The following is a 24,695-nucleotide window of genomic DNA, read 5'->3' on the forward strand; positions in this document are numbered from 1 at the left end:
GGGAAATAATAGTGGCTGGTAATAATGATGTCTGGCATCACTTTATAAAGATAAAATCTAGTGCTCCTTTTCTCTCCCCCATTTTACGCCCTGGGCTTCAATTCTATCACTTCCGGGAGTGATGGAAATATGATTCTCAGATTTATGGCTTGTAGACGGTGATTGATGCAGACACAGCTGTGGTGAACATGTGCATAAGAGCAGGAGGCACGGTCATGCTCTGACACCTCAGGATTACCACCAGATGACCTGGGTTTCTGTATCTGCCCTACTAGATGCTAATTCTGTGCTCTGAAATAGTTCACTAGATCTCTTTGTGCCTCAGTTTCCTCATTAGCAAAGTAGGCACAAATATCCCTGATTGACACAGTTCAGATTAGTGCAAGTCTCAGGTGGAAGCATGGATGTAAGGTAGCCTTAATAAAACGTAGTGTTATAAAAAGCTGGGGCCAGGCGCAGTTGCTCACGCCTGTAATTCCAGCACTTTGGGAGGCCCAAGGTGGGTGAATCACCTGAGATCAGGAGTTTGAGACCAGTCTGGCCAACATGGTGAATCCCTGTCTCTACTAAAAATACAAAAATTAGCCAGGTGTGGTGGTAGGCACCTGTAATCCTAGCTACTTGGGAGGCTGAGGCACAAGAATTGCTTGAACCCAGGAGGCGGAGGTAGTAGTGAGCCAAGATCGCACCCCTGCACTCCAGCCTGGGTGACAGAGTGAGAATGTGTCTCAAAACAAACAAACAAAACAAACAAACAAAAAAGCTGGTTAGAGTGTATTCTGTACTTGAAAACTGCTAGGAGAGTAGATTTTAAATGTTCTCAGTACATAAAAAAAGATAAATATGTGAGGTAATAGATACGTTAATTAGCTTGATTTATTCATTCCACAACAAACATATATATCAAGACATCATGTTGTATATCACAAATATATACAATTTTTATTTTTCAAATAAAATGAATAAATAAAAATATAAAATAATTTTTAAGAAAGCTAATTAGCTTTTATTATTGTTGTAGCTACAAAGAAGGCAGCATTGTAATCTCTAACGCAGCATACTTTTGGTTACAAGGAGTGAAAATCCTACTTAAAGTAACTTAAGCAAAAAAAAAAAAGATATTTTTAAAAAGGACAATGGAAGTGTGTCTCTTAGAAGCTATGATCAATGTATCAGTCCAGATCCCAATAGGAAACAGGTGGCACACTCAGTTAGGATAATTCAAGGAGGGGTTATTTACAAAGGGACTAACAACAAAGGTGTTGGCAGGATAGGCAGAGCTACAGGGACAGGACAGGGCTCTAACCCAGCAGCAGCAGAACTGTCGCCAGAGGGGATGAGAGGAGGCAGTAGAGGCTATCGGAGGGAAAGTCATGCATATCTGGGTTTCTTTCTTTTATTAACTTTTTTTTTAATTTCAAGGCTACACATGCAGGTTTGTTAGGTAAACTTGTGTCATGGGGATTTGCTTATAAGTGAGAACATGCAGTGTTTGATATTCTGTTCCTGCCTTAGTTTGCTAAGGGTTATGGCCTCCAGCTCCATCCATATTCCTGCAAAGGACAAATCTCATTCTTATTTATGGCTGCATAGTATTCCATGGTGTGTATGTACCACATTTTCTTTATCCAGTCTATCATTGATGGGCCTTTAGGTTGATTTCCATATCTTTGATATTGTGAATAGTGGTGCAATGAACACACACATGCATGTGTCTTTTTGTTTTTTTCTTTTTTGAGACAGTCTTGCTCTGTCACCCAGGCTGGAATGCCATGGCACAATTTCAGCTCACTACCACCTCCACCTCCCGAGTTCAAGCAATTCTCCTGCCTCAGCCTCCTGAGTAGCTGGGACTACAGGCGTGCACCAACATGCCCAGCTAATTTTTGTATTTTTAGTAGAGACGGGGTTTCACCATGTTGGCCAGGCTAGTCTCAAACTCCTGACCTCAGGTAATCTGCCCACCTCAGCCTCCCAACGTGCTGGAATTACAGGCGCGAGCCACCACGCCCAGCCACATGTGTCTTTATGGTGGAATGATTTATATTCCTTTAGGTATACACCCAGGAATGCAATTTCTGAATTGAATGGTATTTTTGTTTTTAGGTCTGTAAGTAATTATCATACTGTCTTCCACAATGGTTGAACTAATTTATACTCCCACCAACTGTGTATAAGCATTTATTTTTCTCTGCAACCTCACCAGCATCTTATATTTTCACTTTTTAATAATAGCAATCCTGACTGGTGTGAGATGGTATCTCATTGTGGTTTTGATTTACATTTATCTAACGATCAGTGATATTGAGCATTCTTTTCACATGCCTTGTTGTGTACATATATGTCTTCTTTTGAAAAGTGTCTGTTCACGTCCTTTGCCCAATTTTTAATGGGATTGTTTCTTTTTTCTTGTAAATTTGTTTAAGTTGCTTATAGATTCTGGATATTAGGACTTTGTCATATGCATAGTTTGCAAAAAATTTCTTCCATTCTTTAAGTTGTCTGTTTACTCTGTTGATAGTTTGATAGTTTTCTTTGCTGTGCAGAGGCCCTTTAGTTTAATGAGATCCCATTTCTCAATTTTTGCTTCTGTTGCAATTGCTTTTGGCATCTTTGTCATGAAATCTTTGCTCATGCATATGTCCTGAATGGTATTGCCTAGATTTTCTTCTGGAGTTTTTTATAGTTTTGGGGTTTAACATTTAAGTCTTTAATTCATCTTGAGTTAATTTTTGTATATAGTGTAAGGAAGGAGTCCAGTTTCAATCTTCTGCATATAGCTAGCCAGTTATCCCAGCACCATTTGCTGAATAGGGAGTCCTTTTCCCCCATTGAATCTGGGTTGCTTTCTTTCAGGAACACAAAATGTCTGAGGTGACTCGTCACAGAGGGAAAAGGAAAAAAAATGCCCAGACCTTGTTCTCCTCCTTCTCTTGGATCTTCCCCCAGGTTTCCCCAACCAGAAGCCAGAGGACACAGTGTTGTTGATGCCATACGGAAAGTCTTCTGAGGCAAAGATGAGGGTGGAGAAGGGTGAAGAGTAAACCTCGAGAGCAAACAGAAGATGCCCAGCACAGAAAAGATGGCAGTCAGGCTTTAGGAAAGAATGAAAATTCAAGGCTCAGGAGCCATCAGGAGAAGATATGTACATAGCCTCAAAGTAACTCTCCCCAAACATGTACTAATTACTGTGGTGGCTTGAACATAAGTCTGCAACATTTTTTATATGCCTAACTCCAAGATCTAAAGCTTAATTCCCCTTCCCTTGAAAGTAGGCTGGACTTAGTGACTTGCTCTTAATGAATAGAGTATGGAAAATAAAATTTCATAGCTTAGCAGTAGTGAGACCTCATAGATACTACTTAACCAGGTGATCCAGATCATCAATGTCAGTGAAAAGTCATATTTTCACACATAACCTGCACCCCCTGAGGATGCAATGACAAGGGCACTTTACCTCTGTGTAATTCTTCTCCTAAATCTACAACCCAGTCAAGTTAGGAGAAAAACATCATACAAACCTGAATGCTGAGGCATTCTGCAAAATATCTGACCAGTACTCTTTAAAAGTATCAGGATTATGAAACAAGGAGCAAAAAATTGTGACAGATTCAAGAAGACTAAGGAGAAATGATGATGGAATGCAATATGGTATCCTAGATTGATTGGATCTTGGCACGGAAGAACATTATTGGATAAACTGGCAAAATCTGAATATCTATAGTTTAATCAATATCTAAATTTCTTAGTTTTGAACAAGTGTACTCTGGTTAAGGTGTTAACATTAGAGGAAGCTGGGTGAAGGGTATATGTGAATTCTATGTACTGACTTTGCAACTTTTGTATAAATCCAAAAATACTCCAAAATTTTAAAAAGTTAAAGAAGCAACAGGTTATTATATTTCTTATTGATGTTCCTTCCAAAAAGTTTGCCTTTTCTCTCTCTCTCTCTCTCTCTGTCTTTCTTTCAAAATGACTCCCAAAATTTCTAAGCAGATATTTACTTGGAACCAACTAACTACTGTCACCAGGTGGTGGAGTCTACTGCGCGGACAAGGTATCACCTCCTCAAATAAGTAGATGAGGAAGAAGAAACACTTCCTAGAGAAGGTGGTCTTGATAGGCAATTCAATAGGTGCCCCTTACACAAACGGAGACACATGCAAGGAGATCATTACTTCACTTTCCTTCAACACAGTCCAATGACTACACTCCTGAAAAGCCAAATAATCAACATAGCAAGGGATTTAGAATTGTTACAATCTCTCAGTGATGTTTTATAGGGACAATACCAATTGAGTATAGACATACACATGGACTTAGAAACTTAAACTATTCCAGTTGTTTTCTTACATCTTAGTGGTGGAGTAATTATTTGCAACAAATACTCTCTTTCGTAGATTCTGTTAATAAGAGATTATTGTTATAATCTAGAGCCAAGAAGAGCAGTTAAACTACCCTATGTAAAGGATAATATTGAATTTCATTGCTACAATAGGCACCTCTTTAAACCGTGATAAAGTAGTAGAGTTGTTGTAGTTACACCCGGCAGAATAAAAGCATTACAACTACAAGGAGTGAAAAGTACTGCTCAAATTGCAGTAAACAATGAGGGGATTTATAACTCCATATAACAAGAACAGCAGATGAGGGCTGGCCTCCGGGGCTACCTCCCTGCAATTTTATCAGCTCTGGCTTCTTTCCTGTGGAAGCTTGTGTCACGGTCTCAAGAGGGCTACCTGCAGCAACTGGCTTCATTGTGTCTATGCAAGGAAAAGATATGAATCTCTCTTCCTTTCCTGGAATATAAATGTCTTCTAATACTCTCATTGGACTACCTGAGATTGTGTGCCCACCTTCAGACCAATAAGAGTTCCCATGTGGAATGTCATGCATGAATTGAGTTTATCTTGGATTCTAAACTAATCACTAGGACAAAGAATGGGAACATCAGATTTGATCTACAATAGTCAGGATCCACTCATGGATTTGGAGCAAGATGGACACCTGAACACAACTGAAGTTCTATTAGAAAGGTAAAAATGGGGGAACCAACAAAGTCTGCTGCTATAGAAAGTAGTTAGAGGTGTAGGCATTTGAATCTAACTATTTGTGTTCAAAGCCTTGTTCTACTCTCAGAGTGCTGAATTAGTCACTTAACTTCTCCATGCCCCAGTTTTGTCGTCTGTGTGATGGGGACATGTAATCTTTGTATAATAGCATTTTTATGAGGATTAAATAAATTAATCATATTAAAGGTACTTAGAGAAGTGTCTAATACACAATAGATATTTAAGAAATGCTCACAAATATATATATATATATATATATATATATATATATATATATTTTTTTTTTTTTTTTTTGGGACGGAGTCTCGCTCTGCCGCCCAGGCTGGAGTGCAGTGGCCGGATCTCAGCTCACTGCAAGCTCCGCCTCCCGGGTTCACGCCATTCTCCTGCCTCAGCCTCCCAAGTAGCTGGGATTACAGGCGCCCGCCACCTCGCCCGGCTAGTTTTTTGTATTTTTTAGTAGAGACGGGGTTTCACCATGTCAGCCAGGATGGTCTCGATCTCCTGACCTTGTGATCCGCCCGTCTCGGCCTCCCAAAGTGCTGGGATTACAGGCTTGAGCCACCGCGCCCGGCCCACAAATATTATTTTTAAAGATACCTACACTTGTAAGCAGAAAAATAATTTTAATCTCAGATCTTACATTTAATAGAGTTTAATTTTTTCTCTATCTTCTATGACTGAGAAAATTACTTAATGCCTCTGCCCATTCATTTCAGTATTTCTAAAATGAAGATAATAATACACGCCCTCCAGAGGGTTGTTCAAGTGAAATAGCATAAGCAAAATAACTAAAAATAGGAAATTGATTTAACAAATATACCCCATGAGTATGAATATCAAGCCATAAATTTTGGCTTACAGAAAATATAACTTCTCTATTTTCTATAACTAAACTTAACTTCTACCAGGAGCCCCATGCTGCTAGTGGTGGGGTTTATTCTTAGTCTATTCAGGCTAAGCAGGTCAAATCAGAATATCCAGTCTCTTATGTCCCTATTGATGTATCCGAGCACTGGTGGGATGGGAGGGAACAATCACCTGCTTGACTGTCAGTTGCTCTGTGCCCACAGTGGCATTCACTGAGATACCACTGATTCTATCTAGGGTCCAGATCTGGATCACACAGATGCTGCTGCGTTCACTTTCATCCCATCCACAATGCCTTTTCAGGTCCATTAACATTATAAGTCACATCTGTGCTACATAGAAAAACATTATGCTGCTCCCCCAGCCACACTGGAGTGCACAGAGCCTCTGGAGGTTGTCCTGGCTCCATCTTCCCAGACATTTCTATTCTTCCGTCACCATACCCTGCTGGTCTTCAAATCTCACTGCCTCCTCAGACATGCCCAAGAAGGAAGGCACTGTGCAAAACCTACTCTTGGATCCCTTACTTTACCCCTTACCCCTTACCCCTTGGATCCCCTTGGAGGAGGGAAGGCTCCTCCTTCCCTCCTCCAGCCAAGTCATGGGGAGAATGGAAGAACACAAGCCCTTCCCAAGGATCTGTCAACATTCAAACTCCACTCTGTCTCCTCTCCTTCCCAAAAATAACCTTCATTTTTTTTCTAGGCTGGGACAAATGGGCACTGACTGATCATTTAGCCTCCTAAATAGATTATTTATGCAAGGACTGCAACATTTCAAACTTAAAGAGAATAATGTGGTGTTTGTTCAACTGTATCTCCCCTTCCCTGAAGCAGTAAGTTCAGGAATGCTTTGGTTATTGCTTGGTGGGAGTGGGAGGGGAGAGATATTGAATAATTATTGAGCATAAAAAAACATGCTTAATATAGTATATCAAATATTATTCTACTGAATCTCTATTACTAAGACTATTTTACATTGATTGATTTATATCTTGACTTCTTCCAAAACAAGAATTTGAGATAACTTAACATAAAAACATAAATATAATGACAAAACAATCTGAGATCAAAGGAGAAACCAAAGACCAAGTTTCATTATCTAATATTTCAGAAGAATACATTTAATATCACCATTATCATCATCATTATTATTTTTGAGTACCTACCATGTGACAGACCCTGTGCCAAGTACTTTGTACTTTAAATGTATTCCTGAATGAGAATTAATAACATTCTTACAATAATCCTAGCATAATAGTTATTATCCCCATTTTACGTAAAAATACACTGAATTTCAGGAAAGTTTTGTAGCTTAAAGATTCTTCCAACAGAAAAATGGTGATATAGATAATATTTGATACATTCCCCTTCTGCTGATGGCAGATAGCCTCAGATGTCAGCTACCTGGCTCAGGTTACAGCCCTTCTCAGGACAGTGCCTCCCACGATGGACCAATGTGTTGTGGGCCATCTTGACAACTTCAGACCACCATGAAGGGTCATATTAGCTGCAGAAAACTCTTCACAGCTTAGCCAAGTTTGGCCACAATGCAACTTCTCTCTGCCCACTCTTACTCTCTCCTCTTTACTCCATGATATTGATCTCAAAGCCACTCCTTTATCAACATCTTCCCTGCTAAATTCTGTCTCAGTGTTTCCTGAGGGACTCAACCTGCAGGAAACAGAATGAGGATTAAGCCCAAAATTTGTTTTACTTCAAAGCTTATCTTCTTAATCATTGTGCTGTGTACAGTGAATACAATATAGTAAGCATGCATTTAATGGATGGAGGTGGAGTCATAATAACAGAGCAGTGAATTGGTGGTGCTAACCGCTAATGTACTGAGTTTCATCTCTGTTTCAGAGATTCATTCCGTTCTGACTCCAACATCTATCTGCTATCCCTGTGCCAAACTACTTCTTGATAACTCCTCAAGAAGAATAAAATGTTCCTCTATCATAATAACGATAACAATGACAACTTACTTTTCCCAAGCAACAGGTCAATATTTAAAGACATTGGTTTTGGATGGAGGCCTGATTGACTGATGAAGAAAAGCCAAGAAATTCACCCAAGTATCAGATTCAAAGTGTTCATCTACTAAGATTCTTTCCATATACCTGACATGAGAGGGCCCAGGAGCATTGGATCCCGGGTCCACTCAATTGCCAAGGGTCAGAGATACCATACCCAAGGAGGGTGGATCTCACATCAGTGCTGTGGCACCAGGTCAGGTAATCAGAGCACCTGATCTCTCCTAAGCCAACGTGGCTGTCTTCCACAGAAAAGCATGCAGCTTAAGTTTGTCTCATTTCAAGTTCCATGTTAGGAAATAAAACAGAATTCCAGTGAATGAGTTGTGAATTACTATGTGAATCTGGGCTGTGAAAGCAGTCAAAGCAGATAATTCTTGCCTATTAACTGTGCTTATCTCATGTTCAGTTGTGTAAATACTTTTTTTAAAAAAATCCATTTTCCCCATTTTACTGTCATGAAGATACAAAGGGGACATTTGGGATAAAGGAATCATTATCTAAGCGAGGAAATAACAAGTGCTTCTCTTGTAAAGTTGAACTTTTATATCCACTAAGTGGTTCAAAGAAAGGATCAGTAAGTAGAAGCTGCTAGCTCCTTGCCTCTTCACTTAGAGCAAAATTGTGCTGGTCTTATGAGGAGGTAGTTAAATAGATGACATTATTGGAGGGACAATGAGAAAGCCCCATGGATTTATCCAGTACTTGTCTGAAATCCCACCATTAGCAAAGCTCTCCTTAGGTTGGGTTTCGAATATTTCCTGAAACTTGGCCAATTAAAATGTCATTAAAAGAAGGGGTGGGATTAACACCTTAATCCACCTGCATTTAGTAGAACTAGGACATTGAAAGGAACAAGGACATGGTAAGAGAAAAGAATATTGAATGGGCATGCAGAAAGTCATGCAGAAGAGCTAACAGGGGTAATATACAATTCATATAGTCCACCTATCATAGGTGAGAAAATGCAGTTTGTAAAGTAGCACTTCCTAAAGTTTGTTCCCAACAATAGTTGCCCAGCATCTAATACGCTGTTCTCAGTTATAGCACTACAAGGTCAAATAAATTTGGGAAACCCTAGATTAAACAAATTCGACGAATTTCTATCCTTCAGGCCTCATTAGTGCTCATATGCATTGTGCATCTTGAGCCGAGGAAAAGGAGGGATATATAGAGAACACAGATCCTTATCTATGTAGTATCTTCCAAGACTAATTGATGTAGAAAATCTTCTCTGGAGAGATGCAATGGTTCATCCATGGCAGATGTGAAACTAGCACCCAGCTTTTCTGACTCCTAGTCTAATTATTTTTCTACTCTACTGTGCTCTAATCCCATTATTTTGCTTTGAGCAAGTCCAGGACATTAAAAAAAAAAAAAAGAGCTCAGAAATTCAGGGACTGTAAAAAGTACTCTACACAAAGCAAAACAACAAAAACTACACCTGCATGAGCTCAAATGCACTCGCTGAACTGTAGTGATCCTGCTCACTCTCTCTTTTTCTTTGATGATAAAGTGAATGTGGCAGCCTGAGAAGCAGCATAGTTTACTCTCTCCACTTTCCCACCTCATCCCTTCGCACTGGTCTACTAGAAGACAAGAGCAATCCCTGCAGGAAAAACAAGAAATGGGAGAATCCAGATGGGAGCATTCAAGGTTCTCCTCCTGAAAGCACACCCATGACCCCCTAAACTCACTCAAAGGAACCCCGACTAAGACCTAGGTTCTGGTGCTCCTAACAGGAGAACATCACCAATCAAGTGAGCTGATATCCCAAGAGGATAAAAATGAGCTAAAATTGAAACATTACAAAAATCTGAGAAGCATGAGAAACATGAAAGAGTGATAACCTAAGGATGGATTGACTTGTATTATAAGAGGCAAAACTAATGAGACAGAATAAGAAGTTAAAATATACATTATAAATAATCTCAGAGAGATTAAGAAGACTATAAAAAATATGAAGCAAGCAAAAAACAGATAATTTTAATTTTGATAATTTTAATTTTGATATAAACACTTATTGCTAAGATAGAGAGTTTAATGTATGGGTCTATAGAACAATTCAAACAAGCAAAATAAAATTCAACCAATCCACTACATGATTAAAAAAATGGGTATGTAGGGAGAAATTAAAAATTAAAAAAAGAAACCAAAATAAAGCATTGTAAATAGAAAACATAAAACCATTTGTCCGAAGATGTAATGATTATTATAAATGTAAATGACTCCAACTCAGCAATCAAAAGGCTCCTAGGTTGAATTTTAAAGAGATATATCATCTATAAAAAGCATTTTAAAACATATAAATGACAAAGAAAGTTGAAAATAGAGTAAAAAATACACTAAGCAAATATAAACCAAAAGAAAGCCAAAATGCTAGTTTTTGATATCAGCCAAAACAAATAGTATGAAAAACCATCATAAGGAAAAAAGAGTAATTTAATCACGGTAAAGGTATAATATAACAAGAATACATAGCAATCATAATAAATATGTACTGGTCTCACTCAATCACAGCTACTGTAACAAAATAAAATAGACTGGGTGGCTTATAAACAACATAAACTTATTTCTCACATTTCTGGAGGCTGAGAAGTTCAAAATCAAGCTGATGGCAGATTCAGTGTCTGGCGAGAGCCTACTTCCTGGTTCATACATGGCAGTCTTTTTGCTAAGTCCACACAAGGTGCAAAGGGCAAGGGACCGCTCTCAGGCCTCTTTGATAAGGTCAGTAATCCCATTTGTGAGGGCTTTACCCTCATGACCTCATCACTTCCCAAAGACCCCACCTTCTAATATCATCACCTTGGAGGTTAGGATTTCAACATGTGAATTTTTGCAGGGATGAGGGGGGACAAAAATATTCAGTCTACAACAGTACTCAATAATATAGCCTCCACTAGATAAAGCAACTGATAAAATTACAGGGAGAAATCTATAAATAGCCCGTCAGGAACTGATAGATCAAAGATTAAGAAGTTTGATCTAAATATATGAACTTTATAGTCACAAGCATAAAAATAAACTGTCATCAAGAGGATATGTGGCCAGAAGCGGTGGCTCACACTTGTAATCCCAGCAGTTTAGGAGTCCGAGGCGAGTGGATCACATGAGGTCAGGAGTTCAAATCCAGCCTGGCCAACATGGTGAAACCCCATCTCCACTAAAAATACAAAAAAGCAGCCGGGCTTGGTGGTGGGTGCCTGTAATCCCAGCTACTCAGGAGGCTGAGGCAGGAGAATCACTTTAACCTGCGAGGCGGAGGTTGCAGTGAGCCAAGATCGTGCCATTGTACTCCAGCCTGGGCAACAAGAGTGAAACTCCGTCTCAAAAAAAAAAAAAAAAAAAAAAAAAAAGCGGGATATGTAAAAATTCACAGAAATTGGTCATACGGTAAGTCACAAAGGATATTTCAATACATTCTGAAGATGGGCATCATATACAACGTGTTCTTTGTCTGCAGTGCCATAAAACAAAAACATTTATAACAAAATCATAACAGAAATATTACATCTCTAAAAGCCCAAATACATATCGTTAAGAAATCCATAGGATAAAGAGGATATTACAGGAGGAATTATGAGGTATATAAAAGCATTAAATGCCAAAATGAAAATAAAATAAAAGTCAAAATGTATTGCTTGCAGTTAAAGCAATAGTATAACAGAAATTTAGTGTTGATTATATTTATATAGAAAACTAGAAGAAATGAAAATAAATGAGAAGATTTAACATAAAAAGCTAGAAAATGCCACGACAAAATAAACTCAGAAAAAAAAAAAGATAAAATGAAATCGTAAAAATAAGGCTAAAATTAATTAAACCAAGAAAAACAACAACAAAATACTAAAGGTAATTAGCAAATCCCCAAAAGTAGTTATCTTAAAAACACTAATAAGATAGATAAAATGCTGGCAAGATTGACATAGTAAAGAAAAGAAGGGGAGAGGGAGGAAAGAGGCAGCAAAATTCAGAAATGAAAAAAGGAAACAGAATAATATTTTTAGCAAATGCAGGCTAGAAAATTTGGAAACCTGGATGAAATGGATAAAATTCTATAAAATTATAAAATGCCAACATTAGAACAGGAAAACATAAAACATACGGAACTGCCAATAAAGAGCCTGAAGTCAGTCATCAGAATCTTCCCTGTACCACCTCTCCCCTACTTAAAAGATCTGACAGATTATTTTACAGGTATGTGGTAGCAAAGCAAATATCTTTATCTTATACAAGTTTTTTACAGAAAATAGAAAAAGAAAGTTACCTAAGTCATTTATGAAACTAATAATGCCTTTATGCTATAATCAGGAAAGAACTACTTTAAAAAGAAAAAAATTATAGAATAGTTTTTCTTATAAAAACAGATGCCAAAACTGAAATAAAACTTAGTTAACTAAAACCAACAGTATGTTTTCTGTAAGATGTCATGGTTAAATATAATCTATTACTTCTGAGTTTAATATTTTAAAAACCTATCAGTTTACATTAATGAGTCAGAAAAGAAAAATCATACAAACATCTTATAAGAGTAGAAAATTATTTGACATTGTTCAACTGTTCATGATTTAAAATTAAAAAACCAAACCAAAGAGAGAAGAGACCATTTTTAATCTTAAAGGCTATTTAAAGCCTCACAACAACAACAATAAGCCATACAAAACTGAGAAACATTACATGCCTGCCTTTTAAGTCCAGAGAGAACACAGCAATTCAGCTATTATAGTTACAGCTTAATTGAATACTACTGTTTCCTGGTCAACTTAATAATAGGAGAAAGAAATAAGTGACACAAAACCTGGGAGGAAATAAGCAAAATTTTTATTTGTAGATATTATGAGTATTTACATAGAAAATCCAAGAGAATATACAAACTGTTACAACTAATCAGAAAATTTACATAGGTTGCTGGATACAAGATTAATACATAAAAATAAAAAAGCTTCCTTCTACATAAGCAGTAACTAACTAGAAAATGCAAAAGAAAATAGTTATCAAACCAATCATTACAGTAATGAATCTAGGAATTAACTTAACCAAGAATTCACAAACCTTCATGATAAAATAACTAAACAAAGTGAGATATACCACATTAATAGATGGGCCACTTCTTATAAAGATGTCAATTTAATCTAAATTCATTTAAAAATGTAATATAATTCTACTCAAAATACCAAAAAGATATAGGGGGAATAGACAGAAATGGAATAATGTCTGAAATTTACATGGAAAAATAAAGATCCTCAACTAGCTAAGAAATTTTTTAAAAAGGAGATCAAAGGGTAGAACATCATTCTATCAGATATTTAAGCAACTATACAATATTAGTATTAGATTAGTATGTTGCAAGAAGACAAAAAAATTATCTTAAAAAGTTGGAGAGTTCAGAAACAGAGCCATATCTTTATGGAAACTTGTTATGTGATAGAAATGGCATCAAAGATCAGTGGGAGAACAGGTGAATGACTTAGTAAACAGAATTTAAATAACTGCCTAACCTTAGATACAAACGTGAAGTTGGCTAACTGCTTTAGAGTACTCACAAAAATAAATTCTGTATGAGTAAAGATCTAAACGATAAATGCAGAATAGTAAATTTAAAAGAAAATATAGCAGAATACCCAGCAAAACAAAACACACAGGCATCAAGGGAAGAATTGCTGGACCGTCTACACCAAAATTGTGGATTTTTGCCCACACTATAGACGTATTTTAACAGATGTCTGTTAAAAGAATGTTACAGTGTCTATCACCAATGCAGAATTAGTATCTGGAGTTAGTAGAAAATCAGAACAAATAAGACTCCCCCTCAAAAAACAAAAGGGAATTCTATACAAAAATGAGTAAAGCGCATGTTTGCTATATGAAAAGATGCGCTGCTTTACTAATAGTCACAGAAATACAAAATAAGACAAAAATGCCACTTTACACCCATTAGACTGACAAAAAATAGGTAAGAAATGGAAAGCCTCATATACTTCTGCTGGGAGTATTATCAATAACTAATGCAGACACAATTCGGAGAGGGACATTCATTTATTCAGTAAAAGTTTTTATTGAGTGACTATTGGAAAACAGGCTTCCTCTCAGCATTAAAAAGGTAGTGCTGAACAAGACAAACAAGAAGTCTACATTTCTAGATCTGTAGCCTCAAATATAGTAGCCACCAGCCACCTGTGACTGTGGAGCACTTGAAACGTGACTAGTCTGAATTAAGACATTCTCTAAGTATAAAATACACCTGCAAGACCTGTACAGAAAATTAAAGTGAAAATATCTCCTTATAATGTTTTTCATTATTATTTTTTGAAATAATATTATAGGTATACTGGGTTCAACAAAGTATATAATTTCTGTTTCTTTTTACTTTCTTAATGTGGCTACTAGAAAATAAAAAATTGTATCTGTGGCTTACATCATCTTTCTCTTGGACAGCGCTGCCCTTGAAGGTGTTCATCCCAGGTCTGTGCCACCTTAGTCTTCAGCACTAAGGAAATGGAGAAGGAAAGGGGTAATAGATATACAAGGCAACACACTGGAGTTACAAAAAACAACATGGATAGGCTTCTGAAACGTAAATGGAAAAACAAATAGGAAATAACATGAAGCAGACAGCCCAAAACTATTATGTGAATTTTTAAAACTTACACACAAAACAGTACTATACATACTACATATATATAACAAAACTATGTGTACTGCTATATGGGAAAAAACACATGGAGGATGGTTTAGGATGGCAAATATTAAAAATTTAAGAGCTGTCTGTGGAATGGTGTTAGAATTAGGATTTTGGATAGTTGATAAAGGAAAAATAAATCATAAAATAAAAAACAATAGAGCCTTGCGTAGCCCAATGCTGAGAGCCTGCCATGAGCTCTATGCAATAAATCAACTTATTACAGGCATTTGAGTTGTAAAAAGAATATTACAAATTATAAAGACTGGTTAAATGTATTTGTGGACTGATGGATTATTGGAATTTAACTGACTAGTTAAATTCACAAATACATAATATGTAAAACTACCCTCCACGTGCCCAGAATACTTGACATCTATTGGATAATTCCTAAACTCCAGATGCTTCCAGTCTGCCCGAGTCCAAAAAAAAAACAAAAAAACAAAAAACCCTCTGCCTCATGAAATGTAGAGGGCAATGTAAAAACAGAATTTAGTTGCCAAGTGCATGGTACAAGTAAAAAAGTGGTGTCTAAAGAAGACAACAGAGAGATGGGCAAGAGCCAGATTTGAGAAGGTGGTAGAATTTGAACTTGACTCAAAGGATAAGTGGTGCTTGGACTGATCAAGAGAAAGAGGCATTTGCAAGAGACGGTTTACCTGCAAGGATGAGGGAAGGACTTGTTGCACCTCCATGGAATAGAAAAGTGCTATCCTCCACGTTAGCGAGCAAGATCAAAGTAATGACTGGTCCAAAATATTACTGTTGTTCCAGTTGAAAGTACAAATGTTCTAATACCTTTTCTAACTCCTGGATTCTGCACCATCCACATAGCAGGAACTGTCTCAGTTCACAAATGTGCTGGAAAAAAGTGAATAGAATGAGATAATGCAATTTCCAAAAGTACTGTACTTAATCCCAGGGCAGAGTGTGTGCACTGGAAGTTTGGTTTGCTAAGAGATAAGGATATTCAGTGATTTGCATTTTGAGGTATGGTCCAGATCTTTATGAAAGCAAGGGAAGCAAAGCAATGGGAATATATAGTACTTAGCGAGGCATTCAAGGGCATCTATAACCTGTCCCTGATTTACCTTTTAAAGATTTCTCCCCATTCTGTTTCATGACCAGATTTCAACCAAACCAATTTTTTAAAAATCATCTCCGTGAATTTTTATACTCGGCACTTTTTCTACCCTAGGCCTTCAGTAGTACTCTTCCTGCATTTGAAATGTCTTCAGCCCCATCTCCACCTGATAAAATTCAATCTACATCAGAACCATGTGTAAATTCTATTTCTTCCATAAAAATATTATATGAGGACTAGGTAGAAGGAAATGCTCCCTTTGCTGAGCTCTCAGGACACTGAATTATTCTACCATTCTGTGATTACATTGGCCTATAGGAATCCTACTGTTAGAATGAATTAAATGTATGCCTAGTGTTCCATTATTGGAACGCTAAGCACGTGTGAGTTATTTATATCCTACTGCTCAATGTCATCGGCAAGGACTGATTGTAAAAACTAAAAAAATTGCAACCTCAGGCATAAATGGGTTAAGACCAACACTGTCTGACTAGAAAAAATATGATTGTTCTTACTAGTAGGAAGCAAATTAACTTATACACTGAGTCCCCTTGGCCAAAATGAATCTGATACAAATGACCCCTTGCATCATTCCATAGATTTACAAACCCACATTCTCCCAAATATTTTCATGTTTGTATATTTTCCTCCAGCATTTGTCCATATACATGCATGTCCTACTTTACATGCATCTCATCAGAGAACACACACAATTTTGTCCTGCTTTTTTCACTGTATGCACTTACCATATATACCTTCGATATATTTTCATATAACTATTTCAATATAGTTTCATTGTTATTTAATGTCTCTATAATTCTTCATTGTGTTGACATGTCATCATCACATTAACAAGATCTCTATTTGTGGTCACTTAGTTAAGAAAAAATGCATTTTCTTTCTTTCCTCCCCTCCCTGCCCCCAGGCCCTATGACAAAATATCCACATTAATTCTATATAGACTGAAATAAGCAAGTCTTAAATGGTCATGCTAGTCTTCCACTAGCACTCATTGGTCTGTGTCATAATTACTAGAACAAGGAATCAGAATAATATAGTCTATGTCATTGGATAAACTGCCCCATTTCTCACTTACCAGGATGGTCAAATAAATAACAAAGTCCCTTCACAGAAACTCAGTAACTCATCTAGAAATCTGGAAATCACTAGCCCTATATGTTTTCACACATCTGTATTTTCAACAAGGATACCCTTGGAAGACAAACTCCCTGTCCTTGGCTCTCTGCAGGGTCTTCCACAGACAAATGCAGTTTATTTGGACAAAATTGTACTTCTTAATTCTCCAAATGGAGAAGATAGACCATTAGCCCCTTTACACTGGCTAAATTACCAATTACCAGCAGGTAAACAGCCTATTACTGCAACACTGCACTGAGCTTATTATGAGTGTCATTTGCAAAGGGGGAGCCCTTCCTAGAGAAATCTCTGTTTTATTAGCATAAAGAGGTCTAAAGAGCACTGGACAGGGCCAGGAGGCCCTCCATGGTCCCCCGGGATCACTGTTGATTTATGAGCTCCCACACATTCACCTACGACATCACAATTCATTTCCGTGTAAAATACTCTATTATTCCCCCACCCAAGAGTAAGGTCAGAAAATATCAAATGGAATACAATTGCTTAAGCAAGATAGGGAGAATAACTAGTTTTATAAAAAATTCCAAGACCAAAACCAATTAAACTGAAAAACTAATCTGGAGAGAAAAAGTAACCCAATGACAAAAAGCAAGTGGGAAAAGCAAGCACACGTTTCCACAGCGTCATTTCCTAAGTCCCTGGAGGCCATGCCACCCGCTTGGACAGAGCTATCCAGCAGCTCAGCCAGGGGGAAAAAGCATGATCTCTGAGAGCAGAAGACCAAGGTGCTAAACGCTGACCCTCCGTTTTGAAGCCATGTGACCTCACGGAAGCTCCTTAACCACTTAGAATCTCGTCTAAAATCTCTGCGTGGCTTCACGTGGTTGTTGTGAGGATTGAATTAAAACATCTACTCCTGGCGGAGAGTAGGTGTTTATACTTCCGGCTTGATGATCCACCCCATCAACACATTTGCCCTTCATGTTGCTTACTCTCCTCAATTAAGCACTGGGATCTAACTTGCAGTCTTCTGCTAACTTGCAGTCTTCTGGTCTGGGAGCCTTCGTCCTTAACATGTCTAAGTACATGTGTACTTCTATCCATTTTATGTAAACTCTGATGTCTAGCTTTCTGAGTTTTTGCAGGGACATAAAATCAGTCCTTTGCACCACCGATGTCTTTATGTTTTGGTATAAACAAAGACTTTGGATCAACCTCAGGATTACTGTGTGGATTTACCTTTTTTCTTTAGTTTTTTTCTTGTCTTTTCTTTTCTGTATGTGAGTGGTAAAATTACCTGCACTTTATTATATACATTTTTAAAAATTTTTATTGTCATACTTAAGTAGAAGTACTGTTTTGTAGGAAGCAAATAACTTTCTCTTTTTTGGAAAACGAATTATTGTTTAAGAGCTTGAAAAGTGTTTCCAATTAGGATTTCCTTTCCTTTCAAGTTGCCATTTCAGAATGTAAGCACCTTTGGTTTAAGCCGTTGCCAGGAAGGCCACTCTTATTTGCGAAGTGTTAGAGGTAAATTGGAGCAAGTGAAAGCCTGGGTGTTCCCCATGCCATTCCACCTTCCTGTGCAAGAGAAGAGCAGAGGGAAACAACTAATATTTTGAGGGAAGAGGCAAAACTTCCGCTTCTTGATATAAAACCTCTAATATTCCTTCTCTCTACTTCAGAATAACTTCTGTCTGGATCCTATCCTCTCAGCCATCACTCTTTCAGAGAAACAGCTGTTCCTTTCTCTAGACCAGAATGAACGCTGCTTCCTGTTCCTTCACTTCATATCTTCCCAGCCCTTGTATCACTATTTATCTAAAATATTTAAAGGTATTTGTGCACAAGATAGAAGATCCCTTCCACCTGTGACATTCTGTGACTCTGTGATCTTGCATCTTCAATAATCTTCTCTCCAGCCAGTATCTTACATTTCTTCTATTTCACCTACACCTTCCCCTCTGATGTCACCAAATGTGTGCCCTCAAATTGACCAAACTACTATATTGGTAAGGGGCACCCAAGGCCCGAGGCTGCCCAGCAGATGCCACTCTTAAACAGGGATTTTCTTGCTTTGATCATCAAAGTTTCTCAGACAGACAAAAGCCCAGATCTTTGGGGAATTCACAGAACATCATAATGGCCCCAACCAGCCCTACCCCAAACTCTACTTAGAGTGGTAAAGAAATGCGTTAAACTATTACTCCTTAAGACTGGCCAGGGATCCACGGCTCCAAGAGCACCATCCGACTCTCCCCTCCTACCCAATCCACCACTTTTTCTCCATAGTTCTTAGTGAGAAAGAGGGGTGGCAATTACACTTGCTTATGTATTGTTTCTACCTTTCAACTCTGTCTCTCTCATTTATACACAGAAGACAGCAGAATCTGTTTCTATTTTCACCCCATTCACGTGCCAAAACCCACTAGTATTCAGTAAATATGACTTCAGCTACGAGAGTCCTTTTCCTAGCAATGCTCTTGTACCTCCAACTTTACAGAACTCTTAATCCCTGCTGTTCTTTCCCCTTTGCAGTGCTCACCCCCTCAGACTTAAACCTAAAATTTACCTCTGCACTTTGACCTTCCGCTTTGGTCTCCTGTTTTTTGCCATTCCCAGCTGCCCTATAGGAGCACCTTGACCACCCTTACTTCAGCCCCTGCCACTGGAGGTCATCTTAGAGCCAGGAGCTCTGGCCTCAGCTTCTGGCTCATTAATTATTCAGTTAGTCAATAATTATTTATTGAGCACCTACCCTGCTCTAGGCACTGCTCTGGGTGCTAGGAATGCAGAGATGAATTTTAAACATCAGGCCCCTACCCTTAAATTGCACGTCAGTCTCATCAGCAGGAGGAAGAGGTGGGCAGTGACCATCTACTAAGTCCCTCCTCAGATGGAGTTGGGCTGAGGGAGGAATCAGATACTCTCTATTGAAATGGATTTGTATTTTCCTGGCCTGAAAACTGTTATGCATGTTCTCTACCTCCTTCCTCATCATCCAGTCTCTCCTTATTCCCCTCTAAACTGGTTTCTATCCCCATTTAATCCATACTTCTTAGGACCGGGTCAAAGACCTATCACCACGCTCAATGTCTTTTGTAGTTCATCTACCCAATCACATATGACTCCCGTATTTCAGTTAGTGCAGACTCTGATGCACAGGGACCTTTTATTTTCCCCCGATGATTATGAGTCACTGAAACTTATTATTCTTTGTAATTTTTCTCACACCTGTGCCTTTTTCCCCAACTCCCATTGCTACCAAGCTTGCATCCTCTTGTGACTGAACTGTTGCAATATCATCCTAACCAACATCTCCAACTCCATGGTAATTTCTTTCCAAATTATCCTCCACACATCATAAAACACACCTTTCACATGATGGAAGCATCATGTCATGCCTTAGTCTAGATCCTTCAATGGTTCTCTATTGCCTACAGTAAGAGTCTCTAATGTGTGGCTTATTAAACATATAAAGAAACGTTTTCAGAAGCAATAAACTAAATTAACTTCTTAAATAATTTCTGAAAGTCAAGTCCCCTTGGTGGGTCAGGAAGCCCAAAGAAATATGGAAGTTATTACGTAGCAGTTAAGATTATAGGCTCAAGTCTAGGCACCACTACTATGTGAATCCAGGAAAGTTAATTTACCTGAATGTGCCTCAGTTTTCTCATAGGTACATTGAAGATAATGATACTTTCTTCATAATACAATTGTAATGTGTAATAATTGTATTTTTACAATTATATTGTGAAGACAGTGTTTTAAAGTGTTTTGCGTAAAGCCTGATACAAAAACCAACACTGAAAAACATTGTAATTAAAAATATCAGCAGGTGTTCTGATAATCTCAGGACTAGGTGGGTAGTGTTGACAGGTTTAGGACAGAAGTGGCAACACCATCCATTCTCTGAGGAGATGTAGTCAGATGTCTTCAGAATCTGGCAAGGGACCAGAGCCCCCAAGCCTGATTGCTTAACCGAGAAGCAGCCCTAGCTCTAATTGGCTTGTTCCTCTCTACTGATGGTCACCAGCCCCTCCCCCGGGAAGGCAGGACCCCATCCTCCAATACCCCCCACTCACTCTTTCTCTTCTCCTTTCCAAGGAACAAAGTTCCCTCTCCTTCCAACCATGTCCTCTCTCGTTTTCCCATTTTCTTCCCCCTTCTTCTGAAAAAATCTGTATTTATCTCATTCTTCCTCTAACTATTCCTGAAAAACTAAATGAGACTGCAAGTTAGCCTGTGATAGATCACACCAGCCTTCTGCATAAAGGTAAGTTCCATTTACATTAAACATAGTGTAACCCATGTAGATAATCAGAAAGGTTCTGGTCAGTTAGAAGCAGCTCCTCATTAGGAGAAAAGGAAGAGAAACACAAGGTGCAATAATGAGAAGGACCAGGCCAAGCCACTCTAATAAATATTGATTTAGCAGCCAAATGTGCCAATCATGCTACATTGTGCCCTTTCTATCTAGCTTTGTCCTCGCATTGTCTCAGGCATTGCTATGGTTATGTAGTTTATGTCTCCGCCTCCATTACATTGTACTTTTCTCAAGAGTCCTGGCCATGTCTTGCTCATGTAAATATCTCCACCTCAGTGTACACTACTGGGCATATTGCAAGGAGATGAGTGAAAGAAGGGAGGAAAAAGAAAGGGATGGGGAGAGGGTAAAAGAAGAAAGGAGAGAGCAAGAAGGGAGATGGAGCAAAAGAAACCAATTTGCAGAGTAGCAAAATCAGATAAGGGTTCTAATCCTTAGCTGTGTAAACAGGGACAAATGACTTAACCTCTCTGGCCTTCAGTTAACTCATCTCTAAAATGGGGATAAATTAATAATACCTACCTCAAAGAACTGCCATGAGGTTTTAAGAAAAGTAATATAGCTAAAGTAATAGATGCAAAGCCTGGAATATAATAGGTGATTGATAAATAATAGCAATTACTATTACAAAGAAATACATTTTTTTGAAAAAAAGGAATGAAGTCACTGCCTATATCATAATACAGGTGAGAAGGTCTTGGCCTAGCCCTCTCAAGTCTGTCCCCTGGTTTGGCTAGCCCTTTCTGGATCTTTGTCGTTGGAGAGCCACTTTGCCTACATAGCTTTCACTTAAATGGTGCTCTAAATCAAACTGTCCTCTGCCACCATTCTTCCTGGGCTTCTGATTATAATCATGCTGCCTGCTATTAGTACAGGAAGGTTTCAAACTCCTATAAAACAAGAGCTAATTGCCGATCTGCTTAATTAAAGTGAGCCTTTTGTTGTCACATTTACAAAGATAAATGAAATAATCAGCTCTGAACTAATGAGAGATAATCAGATTATGCAGCCCCAATAAATAAAGACCAAAATGCTCCTGATTGTCCCTGTATGTCACAGAGAAGGAGCCTAGTGAGCTTTAAAGAAGTGCATATTAGTGAGGTTTTATTTTAACAACAGTGAGTAATTATAGAATCTACTTCACCAACTCAACTTTATTATTCAAATTTGCAACAGTCAACAGAGAACTGATTAGTGCCTTCCTGACTGGAACCCTACAGATTCTTAGCAATTAGTCCTAAGCCGTTTCTTAACATAAAAATGTATGTAACTTAGAAATACATATAATTGAATTTAACTCAACATATCTGATCTAATTTATTCATGAAGGGTATTTATTAATGTAGCACTGTTCACTATTGTTGCTTTGTAAAATGTAGTAGAGACCCTAAACCCTGCTTTTTTATCTCATAGTAATTTATTAATTACTTTACTAAAAATGTTGCATTGGGCATAAAAATAAAATTAATCCAATATCAACAAAGCTGACAGTAAGCAAATTTATGTATTCCTGCGTGTCAAGAAACCAAAATGGCCGTAAGTCAGTTCCTGTAGCCTAGCCTTAAGAGGCCAGCTCTTTTCCTCTAAAACACACACACACATGCAGAGAAAGAAAGAGAGAGACATTTTAAGTCCCTAGTCCCTATAGCCAAAGGAGACCAAAGCTTTTCAATACATGAATTGATATGAAGGTAAAGATAAAATTTTTATTTTGCTCAGATAAAGACAGATTACCCAAGACCGATAACATATCAAAAGAAAACCCCCTTCCCCAAATGACAAAGATCACTGTGTCTGGAAAAATATCTGCTAAAGTTGTAGTTTTCAAATTTTTCATCACATGGGCCAGTACTATATGTATAGAAAGAGAGAGCAAGCCATGCATAACTTAACGAGAGGAATACATTCTGAGAAACACACTGTTATGTGATTTCGCCATTGTGTGAACATCATAGAGTGTATTTCCACAAACCTAGATGGTATAATCTACTACACATCTAGACTATATGGTATAGCCTATTGATTGTAAGCTATAAACCTGTACAGCACATTACTCTACTGAATGGTGTAGGCAAGTATAAAACAATGGTAAGTATTTGTGTATCTAAACATATGTAAACATAGAAAAGGCATAGTAAAAATGTGGTAGTAGAATCTTATGGGACCATTGTCATCTACGTGATCCGTCCCTAAGTGGCACATGACTGTATTTACATAATACATTATTTCTTAAATAGAGTGAGTTTCTTTTTATTTTCCCAGTTAAGAATTTAAAAAGAACAATATATCCTCAATATCATTTTACCATCAAAAATAGAAAAGTATAATTCTGGAATAAAGGGCAGGACTTTACATTGAATACAAACACCTTTATCAAGAATACTCACTATTGTCCTTTTTTCTCTCATTTACTCTCCACCAATAGAAAATCCATCTTGGACAGGCAACTTCCAAAGATCAGAGTTCGGCAACCACAGAGCTAGTTATTCTATTCTCGATATCAAAACAGCTCCCTAAAGCCCAGGAGCAGCTGATTTTTAAAGTCAATATTCTAAGTCATTTTGCAGAATTAAAGGTTGATTTGGAAACAGAATAAAGAAACCAAAGCCTTCAAGGCCCACGGATCCACAGCAGCCTCTTCTGGTCTGGCACATAGCTGACCAGGGCTGTGACCTTGGATGAGCAGGGCAGGCATCTGGCAAAAAGCCACCTGAGCAGCATGGGCTTGCAGACGCTCCTGGCAATGAGCCTAGGCTGATTTTCTAAGAAACTCAGAAATTTCAGGTCCAGTCTACTTTTCAAAGCATTTCTAATTTATGCTGTACATAAATGCTATATTTTTAAGAAATAATCTGTTACAAAAGGTGGAAGCTTGCCATGGTGCAGGGGAAAGAGCCAGGATGCCTGGCTCCATCTTCAGTTCTACACCCATCATGGTCAATCATTGTCTGAGTCTTGGTTCCTCATAACATGGAGAAAACACTTGCCTCACAGGAAAATGAACAGACAGACTGAGAGTTAGAGAACAGCACAATGTGGATCTTTACTTCCAATTTTAGCCTTAAGTTCCTGGATCTGGAATCTAAATAATGTGTTTGGTGCTATGTTGAACCTTAAGTCTTAAACGCAATGTGAGTCTATGCAAAATTCTACCCAGTAATTCACTCACAGATCCTAAATAAGTTGGCCCTGTCCTCATTCTTGAAATAATATATTCTTGCTGTCCCTGGAAACCAAGGCATGGAAACAAGGGGGAGGGAGAGAAAGGCAGTCATAGATCAAGTGTCTCAAATGTCAATAAATGGCAAAGGAGAGTTATGGAGCACATAAGGGAAGGAGGAGGCTCAGAATATGGGGCTTGGGATGCCCTTTGACCCCACTCAGAGAGGCCCAGTAATAAATCCAGAGGTGAGGGACATCTTTAGATATTGGAGCCATCCAGGGAAGCCATAGAGAATTTTCCAGCATCATAAACAGTTTGGAAAGAAAAAGATCTAATATGGGAAGACAAGGGCAGAATGGTGAAC

General features: G+C 38.0%; 1 long non-coding RNA gene across 1 annotated transcript; it reads right to left on the reverse strand.

Annotated features, from left to right (window-relative positions):
• Nucleotides 1-13,929: 13,929 nt before the first annotated feature.
• LOC105490063 (uncharacterized) lies at nucleotides 13,930-23,801 on the reverse strand. Its single transcript, XR_011625424.1, has 3 exons — nucleotides 23,556-23,801; nucleotides 15,319-15,520; nucleotides 13,930-14,467 (listed from the first exon to the last, which is right to left on the reverse strand). It is a non-coding gene; the product is annotated as an uncharacterized lncRNA (long non-coding RNA).
• Between the last annotated feature and the right edge of the window lie 894 nt (nucleotides 23,802-24,695).

This window comes from Macaca nemestrina, chromosome 7 (genome assembly GCF_043159975.1).
Source record: "Macaca nemestrina isolate mMacNem1 chromosome 7, mMacNem.hap1, whole genome shotgun sequence".
NCBI lineage: Eukaryota > Metazoa > Chordata > Mammalia > Primates > Cercopithecidae > Macaca > Macaca nemestrina.